We start from the raw sequence: 14,438 nt of genomic DNA on the forward strand, positions 1-14,438 counted from the left end.
CGTCTTCATGCGACTTCTCAAGCTGACTTTTTTCCCTCCACAATAAATGTCAATTTTGCACTGCTCTCAATCAAATAAGTTTGCTGTTGAACGTCGAGACTTCCATTCGCCCTTTCACATCCTTTCAATTTCTTTCATTTGTCCGAGCCAAAGCTCCAGCTAATTTCTGTCTCCTTCTCCACTTCCGACTTCTTCCTTGACTCACTCAAACTATTTTTATGATTCTTGAGCTTAAGTAATCGAAATAAATAAAACGGAATCTGTGTCACAGATTTTCTGCCATCTGGCCGAGCAAAATGTAAACAAAATAAATAAGAGAATGGGCACAAGAACGAGAGCTGAAGCCGTTGACAATGGTATTCCCCATAGAGTGGGAGGTCGTGGGGCTGCTTTCCTCCATTTGTCAGTAACCCTTAGTGGAGCAAAGCAAAAAATCTAATATAAATTCCATTACAATTATATAAATTTCACTTAAGTTTGCAATAATTTGAAAGCCCGAGTTGCGACAGAAACGAGTTAAGCGAGGGACTACTGTAGTGCAAAAAAAGAAGTGGAAAAGTGGGTGGGTGGAAAAAAGGGGGACGGGGCGGCCAAAGAAATGCATCATAAATTTTCATGTTGCTCTCGCGATTTTCTATTGTGCTCCACTGGAGAGTGGCGAGCAATGGACATAAAAAGCCAAGCCCAAGACAGCGGCAACTTTCAACTGGAGTAGTAGTAACTGGTGCTGCTGCCTGGCACACAGGGAGAAAAACTATTATTTTAATTTATCCCCTTGAAAAAAAAACACTCGAAAAAGTGCCTCCGCTTTCACCACTTTTATTTTATATTCAAAAGTATTTTTAACTTGAAGTATTTTGTTATTTTTATTCAGCTGGTCACACTGTTACTTATAGTGTGACCATGCAGTGTGGTAATTGGTCAGATTACCTTTTCGTAAAATCTTGCCTTATCATGAACATTGAAATATTTCTTCCTTTTAATGGACTGCAATGCTGTTACTTTCGCTCAGTGCACTCAGTGCTGCTCTACTGCTGAGGCAGCAATTCTGTGTCCAGCCATAAAGCAGCGAACACAAAAAAACGGGGGGCAAAAAAATGCAATACAATTTCATTTTATGCAAGAAACAACGCTGGCGGAAAGCAGGAGGAAAAGCTCGCTTTTTGGTGAAAAATTGTAAATTCCCATTAGAATTGCGCCGGTGGCGCGGGGGGAAAACGCATCATGAAGGAAGGAAGAAAGTAAGCCGAGGAAATGAAATGAAACCAAAAATGAAACGAAAAGCGGACTCCGAGGAGATGGAAGCGGGTAAGTAGGTAAGTGTATGGTATGTTACATGCATAAATAAATAACCAAAAAAATGGCAAGAGGCGGCAGCAAATAATGTAAGAAATAAAAAAGATTAAACTTGAAGGAACAAAAATTAAACGAATCTTTTAGAGGGAAAAGATGGAGACTTTTAAGAAACTGCAGGAATTCAAGAGCAGTCGGGAAAAAACTGATAAAGTAGCGACAAAATAAGAGTGGGGAAAAATGTTTAAATAAAATGTTTGTTAAATATTTATTTAATTTTTATGTTATCGAAAAATATGGTAGATTTTGTTATAAGAACTACAAAATGGAAAGAATAGTTCCCTTTTTTATCCAAAATCCTTAAATGCATGGAGGGTATAGGGGAATATTCTCCAACTTAAGATCGTCTTTTTAAGCTCTTCCTATATCTTTTATCATTTTATCCCACTGTGGGCCGAGGCAAAAGGCGGCGAGTTCAAAATGCACCTGGCAAAGTGCCTCCGCTGAGCTTAAAAGAAATGACTTCTTGTTCCGCCAGCAGTTACCTCTTTTCCAGCTCCACTCGCCCATTTTTCAAGAGTCTCTATTTCTTTTTTTGTCCTTATAAATGTGTTTTTTCTATTTTCTTAGGTATTTTCTGCTCCTTTTTTCTGTTTTTGGTGCAAACGAAGTTTACGCGTGCTGATGCAGATAATGACAGTCAGTCAGTCAGAGAAAAACGGGGGCGGTATGGGTTGGTTGGGGAAAAGATGGATCCATATCCATGGAGATGGTCGGACGTTGTGTGCCTTTTGGAAACTTGTTACCTATTAGGAGCACACACGGGCGAGGACTTCCTGCTCCTCCAGTCCTGTCTTGCTCTGTCCTGGGAGCCTCTCCGGGCACCGAGCAATTACAGAAAGAGCATCGGCAGGATAAGGATAAGGATAAGGATAGCGAAACCAGGCTAAAAGGAAAAGGTCCAACGACCTGAAATCTTTTCTCGGCTCCGTTCTCAGGCCATAATTGCTTGGCAAGTTAATAAGTGGCAAGTCAAAAAGCTTATCCCCTGGACCCAAAGCCAAAGCCCCTCGCACTTTTCCCCCCATTTCCTCCAAAGAACACACACACACTCGAGTGGCAAGTTGCATTCCATTGCAGCCGAGAGCGGAGGAAAATGCTCGGGCTTTTCCAACAGCTCAGGCATTTTAATTAGCGCATTACCAGCGGAAAGGAGCAGGGGCTGCCGTGGAGACGAACCCCTCGACAATCGACAAACCCAGCTCTCGACACCAATTTTTTTATGGCCAGATGTATAAACGATATGGAAACACAGGGAGCAGTGCGTGGCAGACATTCAGGAACTTAGACGCAGGCTTAACTTGGGAGTCAAGTGCCAGAAACGGTATTTTGTAGATGGAATTTACTAGAACTCACAAAGAAGCACCTGAAATATAAGTATTACATATTAAAACTTAATATTGATTACCTCTGGTTATTTATTATCATCATTTACTCCCCAATTGGCTATGCATTATTTTTTTTAAGGCCAAAATTTGATTAGGCTCATATATAATAATAATTTTTTGAAAACAATTTAGGCCTTTTTAATATTGTATTTTTTTCCCTTTCATATAAAATCCCATATTAAGTATAATAAAATTATTTAAGTGCCTTTCTAGGTGGTCTCTGTTTAGATATTCAAATTTTCTTTGAAGTTCTAGTAATCGATCACTTTCAAATTATAGAATATTATTATATTTCCAGAAATCAAATTGTTAAAATTCTATAATTTATAAGAACAAAAATATATTTAACTATTAATTCAATGTTTTAAAAGTGAATACTTTATGGTACTTAAAGTAATCTCCCCTAAAATAATTTATTTATTTTGTAAGCTTCGATACTCGATAAATACAGACTGCAATGCCACTTGCTAATTTCCGTATATTTGCTACCCCCTAGTGTTTTCTCACGTCAGCCCCCACCTATAACTCTCCATATTCGCTCACCTTTTGGGGTAATAAAACTCAATCCCAATCGAACTAAAAACGGAAAAGGTGAAAATAAACGAAGGTAAGACCCAAAACTCGGAGTCAACTTGCCAATCAATGTTCGCAGACTTCGATAAACGATTGCTGTTGCATTTTTTCCTCGAGGAAAACTTCCTGCGGAATGGAGTCCTTGGACCATGTCCACAAGGAAGAAGAAGAGGAAGGGGAAAAGTGTCCCATTGTCAGGTGTTGCCACGCCCACCGGGGGGCGCACTATATAAATGATGTGGCAGCTGCCACTTGAGGGGTGCAAAAAATGGAATAATATTGGTAGCTGGAAATCAATTCCAATTCCAATTTCTTATTTAACATTTTGATTAATGCAAGCAGCAGTCGAATATGCAAAGTTTGCGGAGAGTTTTTCCTGCACATTTTCCTGCACTTTTTTTCGAACTTTTTTTTATACTTTTTATACTTTTTTCGACAATGGCGGCCACTTGACACATGCTTAAGCACCCTCGCACACACAGGCGCAGTCGAGTAGGTAGGGACATGAGGATAAGGCGTTTTCCACAGCTGCTCCCGTTTGCCATTTGGCTTTTTGCAAAGCCAAATGTTGTCAAATAATATTTACCCAGCCACCCACACATGGGAAATATGCAGGATATTGGCTATATACGTGTGGCCAAGGAGCTCAGCCCCGCAGAAATAAAATGCAAAGTGTGGTCTAAAAAGTTTAAAGTGTGGCAAATCCATAAGACGGAAAATATCAGCGGAAATGTCAGGAAAAGCATTGGAAAAGATAGAAGCCTTTGAGGGGATCTTTGGATTTCTGGGCTGAACATTTGTGTATTTTCATTGAATCCTTTAGCTTTAAAATGGGTTATAAAAATTATACTAAGTTCTATTTATCATAATTCTAGCTATAAAACCTTCTAATAATGTGTGGATAAATCTCCTTTAACCCCTTTTATGGTAACATTAAATTTGAATAAACACAAGGAATTTCTTAATGAACTCAAGAAGTGCTTTAAAAGCTTTATAGAGGCAAATAAAAATCCCTATAGTTAATTAAAATAGTTTTGGTTCAGTAAAAGCATTGTAAAAACATTTTTACTCAAAACATTGCTTAATATTTGTCAAATTGCTAAAATGAAAATGCAACAATTAAAGTTAAGGGGCACAAAATATGGCCACTTGACGATGGATATATACTATGCATAGGAGTTCTAAGTACCGAGCACGGAGTTCCCGGGGGAATTAGCATCTTACCCCTTTCGAGTGGCAAAGTCGGGCCCCCTTCGAGTGGCAAGTTTCAAATTACACGCCTCGCCGGTCCGGGAGGAAAGTTAACGAAAATAAATGAAATATATATAAAGGACATTGGAGCGGAACAGTTTTGCCGGCGAGGAGGAAAAGCGGCGACATGTTCAATCTGTCCAAGTCACGGCGTCTGCGTCTGCGACCAATCCAATCCAGTCCCTTCCAATCCCAACTTTATCGGCAATAATTCTCAACTGTCCGTTTATGTCTCTGTTTCTCTGCCCAGATATATAAATATATACAAATATATAGATGGAGATATAGATATATATTTGTATTTAATACCGGGAGACAGACAAACAATCATATCGGGCTATTTACGGCAGCCAGCCAGAAACCAGAGACCAGAAACCAGAACCGTAAAAGATACAATTCATAAAGCCGAAAGACAAAAGTTAGACAAAACACTTTTCCAAGGAGACGTGGTGGAAAAGCGTTTTATAGATAGCCAAATCGGGCAACACCCACTCACACACATGCATTGTGTGTGTGGGGAAAACTTTTGTGTTGGTCCTTTGTTGTTTGTATTTTGTTTAGATGGCATAAATTAGATACGTGCCCGCCCAAGACCAGGACATCGGGATATCAGGACATCCCACTGGAAATCCTTCTCTCCGCCCGATTGTTTGGGCTTTAAACAAACAGTGGCGGCGGGGCTGAAAGGGATGAAGGGTTGGGCTGCGGAGCATCCTTCACTGTGTCACCGATTATGTCCTGCTGGTCCTTCGGTCATCATAACAGTGGGCCATCACATATATATATTTGCCCTCAACTTGGCGGCCCGCAAAAACTGCAAATTGCAGTTTGGACTGGCCAAACAATTTTCTGATTAATTTCAAGTTTTGTGTAAACTGTTGAAACATTCCATGATGCTGATGATGCTTATGTGTGCCCGAAAATTTCTGTTTTCCCCGGCTCTTCCGCTTTTCCGCTGGCCTTTTTGCGCCGACAGCCAAGCCAAATGAAAAGTTTCCCCTCTTCACTGAATGGCTGAGCAAACTGCGAGCGAGGGAGCGAGATCTAAATAAATAATTAGTTCGCATTTATTTCATTAGACAAACCGGAATCCCGAGGCAAAAACTTTTGCGGATAACTAAAGACCCTAAATGGGTGCCAGGAAAACGACTTTGGAAACATATGTGCTTAAATGTCCCACTCCTGTAATTTGTCTAAAAAACTGGGTTTCCAGGGGAGTTTCATTTCTTGCTTGGATGCTAGATGATGTTCTACAAAGTGTCATTTGTTATTGTTAAAGCTGCAAGCTCAAAACGCGAATTCTTAAGTCGAAGTCTTAAGTTAAATGATTTATGAAGCAATAACCATTAAGAAGAAATTCGTTCGGAATACACTTAAAATGTGTATTTCAATTTAATGTTTAAACTCTTAGTTTTAAAAAGTATCTTAATGTCTTCGATGTTGCCATCACAAATCGCGAATTCTTCAGCCCTATGCTTAGTTTGATTATTTATTAAGCTTGAATCACCAAGAACCCATTCACTCATTCCCTTTCAAATCAATTTTCTGTTTACTAATTGAAATCATTAGTTTTTCTCATATTTAGCTCATTAAGTCCCAGTTGATTTGTGGAACCTGCAAGTCACCTTAACTCTTCATTATCTCATCATCTAATTAATCCGCTTTAATCTCCTTCAATTATCCCCTTTGATCATCTGGCATTCAAAGGAAATCCCCTGCTCGTTGCTCTGGTTTTATTTTTGCCTCATTTTCTATTTTTCAAATGCCACGCCCCCATTTTCCATGCCCATTTTCATTCCCGCTGATGGAACTTTCAATTAGCGCCAAGTGTAAAATGGAGCAGCGGTGGCATCATTTTCATCAAATTACCAGTGACACCGACACAACCGATTCCCTGGCGCTTTTCCGCCGCGTTTCCCTTGGCGGGTGCCACGCCCCCAGCTTTTCCACGACCGCCCCCCGCCCCCCTCCACCGATTTAGGGCGCTGCAGCGTGTTCATCTTTTCCGTTGCCACGGTTTTAGCCATTTTCATTTCTGGTCGACGATGACACAAAATGTCGGTCACTTGCGGCTTACCCTACTACTTTTCCCACTCCCTCGCAGCATTTTCCCACCCCCCCTGTTTTAGAGACAGCCCCCCCCCCCCCCCCACCACTTCGGTGTACCCAATTTGTAGAATGCTGCAAATAGCCAGGAAAATTACCTCATGCGCATTTTCTTATTACAGAAATGTGCATAAGAAAATGGACGTAATGAAAAAATCTGAATAACAGCAACATGGGGCAGAGGGAAAAGCGGTTGGAAAACCCAGAGGGGTGAGAATAGTCGAAGTAAAAAATACCTGCTGGGAATTCAACGGAAATGAAACAATTTATTTTAAAATATTCCAATGAAATAGATGAAATTTTTCGAGGGAGAAAATAGAGCAATTAGTTGTTCATAGGAAATAAAATGGAAAAAAAGGTTTTTTAAAAGCGTTAGAACGTTTATTGGTAAATAGATAATAATAATATATATAAGAAATTAATTTTAAATAAAAAAAAAATTAAAAACATAAATGCATTTTGTACCCCAAAGAAAATGAGTTTATTTTCTACATGTTTTTAAATGTTAATAAGAAATGATAAAAAAAATTAAAAAAAAAAACGATGGAAATCTTATGTAAAACGAAAGGAAAGAAAGGAAATAGAACGGTAATCAAATATTTTTCTGCAGGGAAATAACACTGAAAAAGTGATGCCGAGCAAAAAAAGAGAAATGCAATGGAATGGAACAGAGGAAAAGTCACCTTTCCTGCACTTTCTTTTCCCTCTATGTCTCATGTATTTTCCCATTTTTTCGTTGCATTTTCCCCCTTGGGAATAACTGGCTGCAAATTGAAAATACCAAGGCGTATAAAACAGGACAACAAAATGGAGAATCTGGAGACAAGGAACAAACGGAATGCAAATGACGCAAAAATGGAAATGGATGGAAATTGAAAACCAGCGGGGTGGTGAGCAGATGGGCGGGTTGGGGGGTTTGATAGGGCAAAATGAAAAATAATTAGCGCAATTAATGACCACGTAATTAGCGCTTCAAATCTATCCTTCTCCCTCACTCCGTGTGTTTTCCATCTGCCGTCTCTTTCTGCCACAATGTGTGCAGTGGCACGTAAAGTGTAACCAACACCCCCTCGCTTTTCCACCCAAATCCCCCAACCAGATTTCCCCCAGCACCACCACCTTCATTAATAGTTCGCTGTGGCTACGTTTGATAACTCTATCGCGGTCCGGTTGCCACTGATTTTCCTTTCTCCCACTTTTCCCACTTTTCCGACTTTCCCCGAGTGAAAGAGTGCAAGAGTGGAGAAGAAAAGTGGAGAGCAGATCCCAACGACACGCTAATGAGTGCACGATGGCCCCGTTTCGTTTTCCAAAAGGGGTTTCCATCGGAAATGCAACTCTATCATGGCATTTCTTCATCAGCATTTGAGGTTAGCGGGAAATCCACGCAGATCAGCGGGGAAAAGCGCGCAAATGGACGGCGGCTAATTAAAAATGGCCTTTGATTAGGCCAAAATGTTAAATTAACATTAGTGCGCGCTAAGAGGTGCCTTTGGTTTTAGTCAACGAGCAGCGGGAAAAAAGGAATGACAATTCATCTGGCTTTCTGCGAAATTAGAAAACTTTAATCTCTGAATTGTGGAATTTATTTTGATTTAGTTACAAAATATTATACACATTTTTATATATTAGTTTATTTGCATCCATATTAAATTGTATCAAAAAACCATTTGTCTTGTCAATTGAGAATATAATAATATATAATATTTTATATTAAAAATAATTATTAATATCTATAATATACTTTATAGTAAAGGAATAAATAGCATACATGTCCAATAACTTGTGGAATTCAATTTAGTGTACTTCTACTACAGTATTTATAGAAATATAATAATAATTATAAAAGACTTAATAATAATATATATATATATATTTATAAGATTCTTAGCAAATAAAGAACATAAAAACAATAATGAGTAAAGAAAATTTTAGGGTGGTGTTCTCCACTCGGTTCCCAAGTAATCCCCACTCATACAGCGCGGAAAGTCCTCCGATTCCTTAACTTATGAACGACTTAAAAATTCATTGTCTACACATGGTGCCCAGGACCTCTCTGCAGGACCTCTCTCCTGGGAAAGTGAAGACGAGTGGGAAAGGTCCTTCTGCTGGTTGGCGAATGAAAAACGAAAAACTGTCATCATGTGACGGGAATCAATCTAAAGTCATTTTATAACCCGAAAAGTCATAAATCTAACTTTAATGTTTTAAACGTGACTGCGGCACGAGGTCCCCGGACCACGCCCCCACCGCCCAACAGCCCAACCGCCCACATATGTAACGATGTGTGTGTGTGTGTGTGAAAGAGAGGGACAGACAAACCTCCGGCATTGAAATTGGAAAAGTAAAACAAGCAAATGAATGTATTTCCGTTTGGGATTTTTCACTTTCCGGCTTTGGAGAAGGAAGTCGAGGAAAAGCTGGTACGTCGGGGGGGCGGTCTTTTCCGCAGTCACCAGAAGGGGGCGTGGTGATTGGGTGGGGGGGGGGGGTTGGTAGCCAGAAAACACTATAAATGACAAAACGAATTCAAGGAGAAGTCGTCGAGCTGAGACAGGAAAATAGATAGAAAATTTTATTAAATGGGCATCAAAACTATTTGGCGTGTCCTCAGCAGGGGCGTGCAGTGGGAGAAAAGGGGGCTGGGTTACCCCATCGCACAGGAAGGGAAAATCCCCTTAGCTAAATTCATGGGCCAAATGGCGTAGCATACTTACGTGAGCCACACATAAAATTCAAGCACCGCATGCGGTCAACGAAGGTGAACACTAGAGTGAGACGGGCATATGTGGTGGAAAGAAAAGGCAATAGGCAGCCGGAGCGAGGAGACAGAGACGGAGCGATATGCCCGGGCAATGTGTGACAGGATTAATTAAGTGCCGGCAATGGAATCGTGTCCATAACGAATTGTGAGATTAATATGGGCAGCCCAAGAAGGATGGGAACTGCAGGAGATTATTCCTTAAAGCGCACAAATCTTGAAGATACATAAAGACTATGCAAAAAAAGAAAAAAAATAAAACAATTAGATCTTTGAAAAAATCTGTGATTATAAGTATTATAAGTTTTTTGATATAAGCAAAGGGAAAGTTCACAACATATAAATGAATTATTTATTATAATAATGTAAAATGGAGTATCCATCTTCTAGTATTAGTAAAAATAAAGAATCCCTTAAATAATCATTAAAAAACACAATAGAAATACCGCATTATTTATTAAAAATCAGGAGCCCAAATTGGCATACAAAATTATCATTTAAAGCTCTCCAAAAACTTACAACCCCTTTATACGCACTAAAAACACAATGGGGAAAAAACTGGAATTGAGGTCAAACGGATATTTTACGGATCTTTTTTTTCGCAGGGCTATCTTCTCTTTATGGTGTTTATCACGAATTAACTATCGCTTAAAATAATCCGTTTTATTGTGTGTAGAAATCGTTTATGCAATGCCAGTGTCCCTTTTTTACTGCCCATAATTTTTGGGGGGATAAAAAATTGCACTCACTCTGTGAACTCTTCTCCGCAAATTGTGTTGGGATTATATAACGTTTGGCCGAAAAGGAACCAAATCGAATATGCCCATTTTGGCCAAATCCAATGGCCATCAAAGTATAATAACCAACAAACCGAAATCGCATTTACAGATATAGATTTCCCCGAAATTTATCGCCCCCGGGGGAAACCGAGATATATATTCTTTCTTTCCAGTGTGCCTGCTCATGTGTGTGTAATTTAATCAATAAGAAAATCGTCTTTTCACTTACATACACATCATTACATTTGGGCGCATAAATTGATGACGCTCCGGGGGCAGAGGGGGAAATTCACGTGGGCTTACCTGGAAAAAACGATGGGAAATTGGGGAAAAGTTTGCAAATTTTAGTAAGCGATTGGTGGCATAAAGTGGTGTATTTAGAGGGGCGTTTAGTAAGTTAAATAAAATATATATTCCGGTTAAATACGGTCTAGAAGAAATTATGAGAAAAAGAAGCCTGATGAGGGGTTTTAAAGTTCTAGTATTCTCTGGTCAGATTCTTAAAATTTGAAAAATTTGAGTTCTCAAAAGAATTTCCCAATAATACCCCGCCCTTTTTGCGTGAAGTGTACTTGCCAAGCATGACTTCTTCTGAGGAATGTTCCGCCTACAGCCCTACAGCCTTACACTACCGAAACCCACAGTACACGTGCATATTTGGATCTCATTTTAAATTCAATTTGCGGTTGAGTGTGAGATTTTTGCCATTGAGTCGAGATGGACGCACGTGCGACAATTGTTTGAGCTGTTTAATCACAGTGCGGTTGAATTTACCCGGTTCAGTTCGGTGCGAATCGGTTGGGGTTTTGGGTTTGGTATTCGGGTTAGGGTTTGGGGTTTTCGGGGCCCGGCATTCGGGTCATATTTAATTCATTTTATTATTATGGTTATTGTCCTTGTTGCGGGATTGTCGAGAAGGAAATGGTTATGGTTATTCGACCAGAGAGTTCGGGGGCGGCAACTAAGCACAATTTATAATGATGGCGAGAATTTTCCAATTTAACAAACAATTCAATTAATGCAAATTACAATAGGAATCGGCACTAATGAATATTTTATGACGAAACTAATTTCATTTTCATACATATAATGCGGACATCGCAGCAGCAGCAGCAGCTGGGCATCGATTGTAAATTGTTTACACGCCGCGGGGCCCATAAAATGATGAAATCAACTCCGCCCTCTAGTTGTCCAGTCCCCCTTCCCTTCTTGAATTTTCCCGGCTCCACACCCTGGAAATCTCCGCCTATAATTGCCACAAATGTTGCTGGGACAACGGAAAATGGCGAAAGGGGTGAAATAAGACCTGTCAGACAATGGGGAAATAGACCAATAGAAAGGACAGGGGAGCGTCCACAAAATACTAATTGTTCTGGAGTCGATGGTAGAGTTGGCACCCTCTGAATCACATACTAACCCGCATAACCATATCATTAAAACTTTAAGTTGCCCATCATCATAATATTTAAAACAAGATGTACATATCACTGCAATTGTAAAATATTATGATTTCGGAGTAGTTTTAAACAGAGAGAATATCAAGGGTATCTGAATCATTTCTGTATAATACCTAGAATTTTATTTCTATTCAATACACATACTAAAATATTTCAATTTCCTGAATTGAGTATTCAAAAATTGATTAGGTAATATGTAAGCTATTTATTTATTCCTTATAAACCTTTTTATCTTGTAAATTATCTTTTTAGTTTCCTATTTATAAACACATTTGTATACCCAATTTTTTAAAATTTTTTTTGTTTTTCTGTCACTTATTAATTAACATTTTTCTTTTATATATACTTAAGCTTTGTTTTCATTTACGTATTTTTTTTATTCCTTGTTCCCAAAATTAAATAAGTAACGTTAGTTCATAGGTCCCTAATTGGCAGTGGGTGCAGTTTTTCTTCCACCCGGTTTTCACTGTACTTTAGATTTTCCTTATTTCGGAGCTTCGATTGTTTGCGGCAATCGTTGCTTTCCAGTCTGCCTGCCGCATTGTTGCAAGTTGCTGCTGTTGCTGTTGCAAGTTGCTGGTGTTGCTGTTGCTGATGCAAGTTGCTGGTGTTGCTAGTTGCTGGTGTGCTGCTGATGTTGCTGCTGGGCTTTATGAAAACAGTTTCGCAATTATGCCGCCCGAATGGCTTGGGATTCTGATGTTGCTGTAGTTGCTGCTTGTTTTCCCTATTTGCCTAATGTTGCTGCTGTTGCTGCCGCTGTTGTTGCTCCTTTAGTTGCTGCTGCCTTTGTTGTCATTGCTTTCCACTGGCTTTTCCTCCGATTTGGTTTTTTATTTTTGGATTTTTCTGTTGGCCCGTTTCGTTTTCGTACCAACTTTGCCAATTTGGATGTCGTTTGGAGTTTTCCGGGATGGGGTCAAATGGGGGGTCAAAGGGGTGGCACAGGGCCTTGTTGTTGTCGTCATAACGTTTATTAATAAGTTTTCCGAGCGGCTCAGTTGTTGCCATGCTGATTGTTGCTCCTGCTGTGTGTTTTCTCCTTGATTTCCCATTTTTTCGATACGTTTCCTTCATATTTTTTCGGCTCTGGGGAAGGGGTCATAGGTCATAGCATGACTTGTCAGGAAAATGGGGGAAAAGTAAATAAGAAAAGCCAGAGAGACAGAGAGAGAGAGAGAGACAGGGAATTAGAGCAAAGTGCACTTTTTGATGACTTTTGATTTGTTTTACGATTCAGCCTCGGCTATGAATATTTATTGTCGTGCCGGGCTGCCATTTTCCGCTTTTCCGCCCTTCCGCCTTTCCTTTCCTTTCCGTGGCTGTCTTTAAAATGCACGAAATATGTTTGCATGGCAACAACTTTTTAATTGATGTTTATTTAACGTTCAACATAATTAACTTGTGCTCGAGCATAATATTTAAGGTATCGTAAACGGGCATTATACGACCCATTAAATTGAATTTGTAAACGCTCGACTGCTGCTTACTACACTTATAAATCAGTATCTGTGTATCTTCCAAATAGATTTGCTAGGAATTTTTATGCCAGGTCCCGTGATTTTCGTGGCTTTAAACAATGCCATAAACGTGGCCAAAAGATCGCATTAACACTGCCGCAAGCGCGGCGTTTTCCCTCTGTTTTCCCTCCGTTTTGCCCCGAGTTTCCTCCAAGTTTTCCCACCCAATTTTCCACCCACTTTTCTGTGACAGCCCCATCTAGTTTCGTCTCCAGTTCTGGTATTTGCCTTTACGACTTTGGGTCATAAAAACCAGAGAAAGACTTCGGCGGGGAAAAAATGAACGAGAAGGAAATGTCGTGAAGGAAAATAGAATTATGGCGTGGTGGGGGGTTGGAAAAATCGGTAAAGGAGGTGCCAAAGGAAGGAAGGACTTGGGCTAATGATAATAATACGCATAATAATGTAACCAGCCACAAACAAATTTGATTTGCTGGCTCTCTATGGCGACTACAGTGCGTTTCAGGGCCATAAATCAATTAGGGAACGTTTAGGGGTATATTATCAGCATTTCGTTTCCCAGGGAAAGTAATATAGTATTTATGGCATTTAGTTGATTTTCTGTGAATTCTCCGCTAATCGAGAAGGTATAATTTGCCATGAATATGCATTACTTATGTATCATTTTTTTGGAGTTTATTTTTAGTTTAACTTGGAGATCATAATAATTTAAATTAACTATCAATGATTACAGCACTAATGGCACCTATTTAAATGCAGATTTTGCCACGACTTTTCTCATATATTTTACATTTATAATAGAAGCTTAGTCAAGATTTTGGGAACATCAAGTAATTTCCTCAATCACTGGGCAGCAGAACCCCCTCTGCCCGATTAATAAATTGCACTTGACAACGTTCACTTATTAATTTCTTTACAAAGTGCACAAGTCAACCGTTTTGTGTGGCTTTTCCGCCAGCCCCTGTTTCCCGGCTTTTCCGGCTGTACGTGACCAATAACAGGGAATTCATCGGGACCCCCAAACCCTGCTTTCTTCGGATTGTCAGACGAACTCATCGTGGAGTCAGTGGCCTAAAAACGACCATTATGGAGCTGCTCACTTGATCGTGCAATGTACTTTTCTCCTTGCTGCCCAGCACTTAGCACGTTCCCAAGGAAATCAAGAAAAGCTGGGAATGCTGGGAAAGCTGGAAAAGCCTGCCTGCCTGCATCAATGCACCAAATTAGCACAGGGCGAAAATTGAGCGTTGGAAGAGATGGGAAAATCCAGCTAGAAAAATTCGAACCAG

The 14,438-nt window shown here is 39.7% G+C and overlaps 1 protein-coding gene and 1 pseudogene across 4 annotated transcripts in view; both read right to left on the reverse strand.

Annotated features, from left to right (window-relative positions):
• Positions 1-14,438, reverse strand: part of LOC119557433 (innexin shaking-B) — a 164,651-nt gene that overhangs the window by 122,086 nt on the left and 28,127 nt on the right. The gene's annotated exons all lie outside the window — the stretch shown is intronic.
• LOC119555969 lies at positions 7,385-11,640 on the reverse strand (annotated as a pseudogene).

This window comes from Drosophila subpulchrella, chromosome X, assembly GCF_014743375.2.
Source record: "Drosophila subpulchrella strain 33 F10 #4 breed RU33 chromosome X, RU_Dsub_v1.1 Primary Assembly, whole genome shotgun sequence".
NCBI classification, from domain to species: Eukaryota; Metazoa; Arthropoda; class Insecta; order Diptera; family Drosophilidae; genus Drosophila; species Drosophila subpulchrella.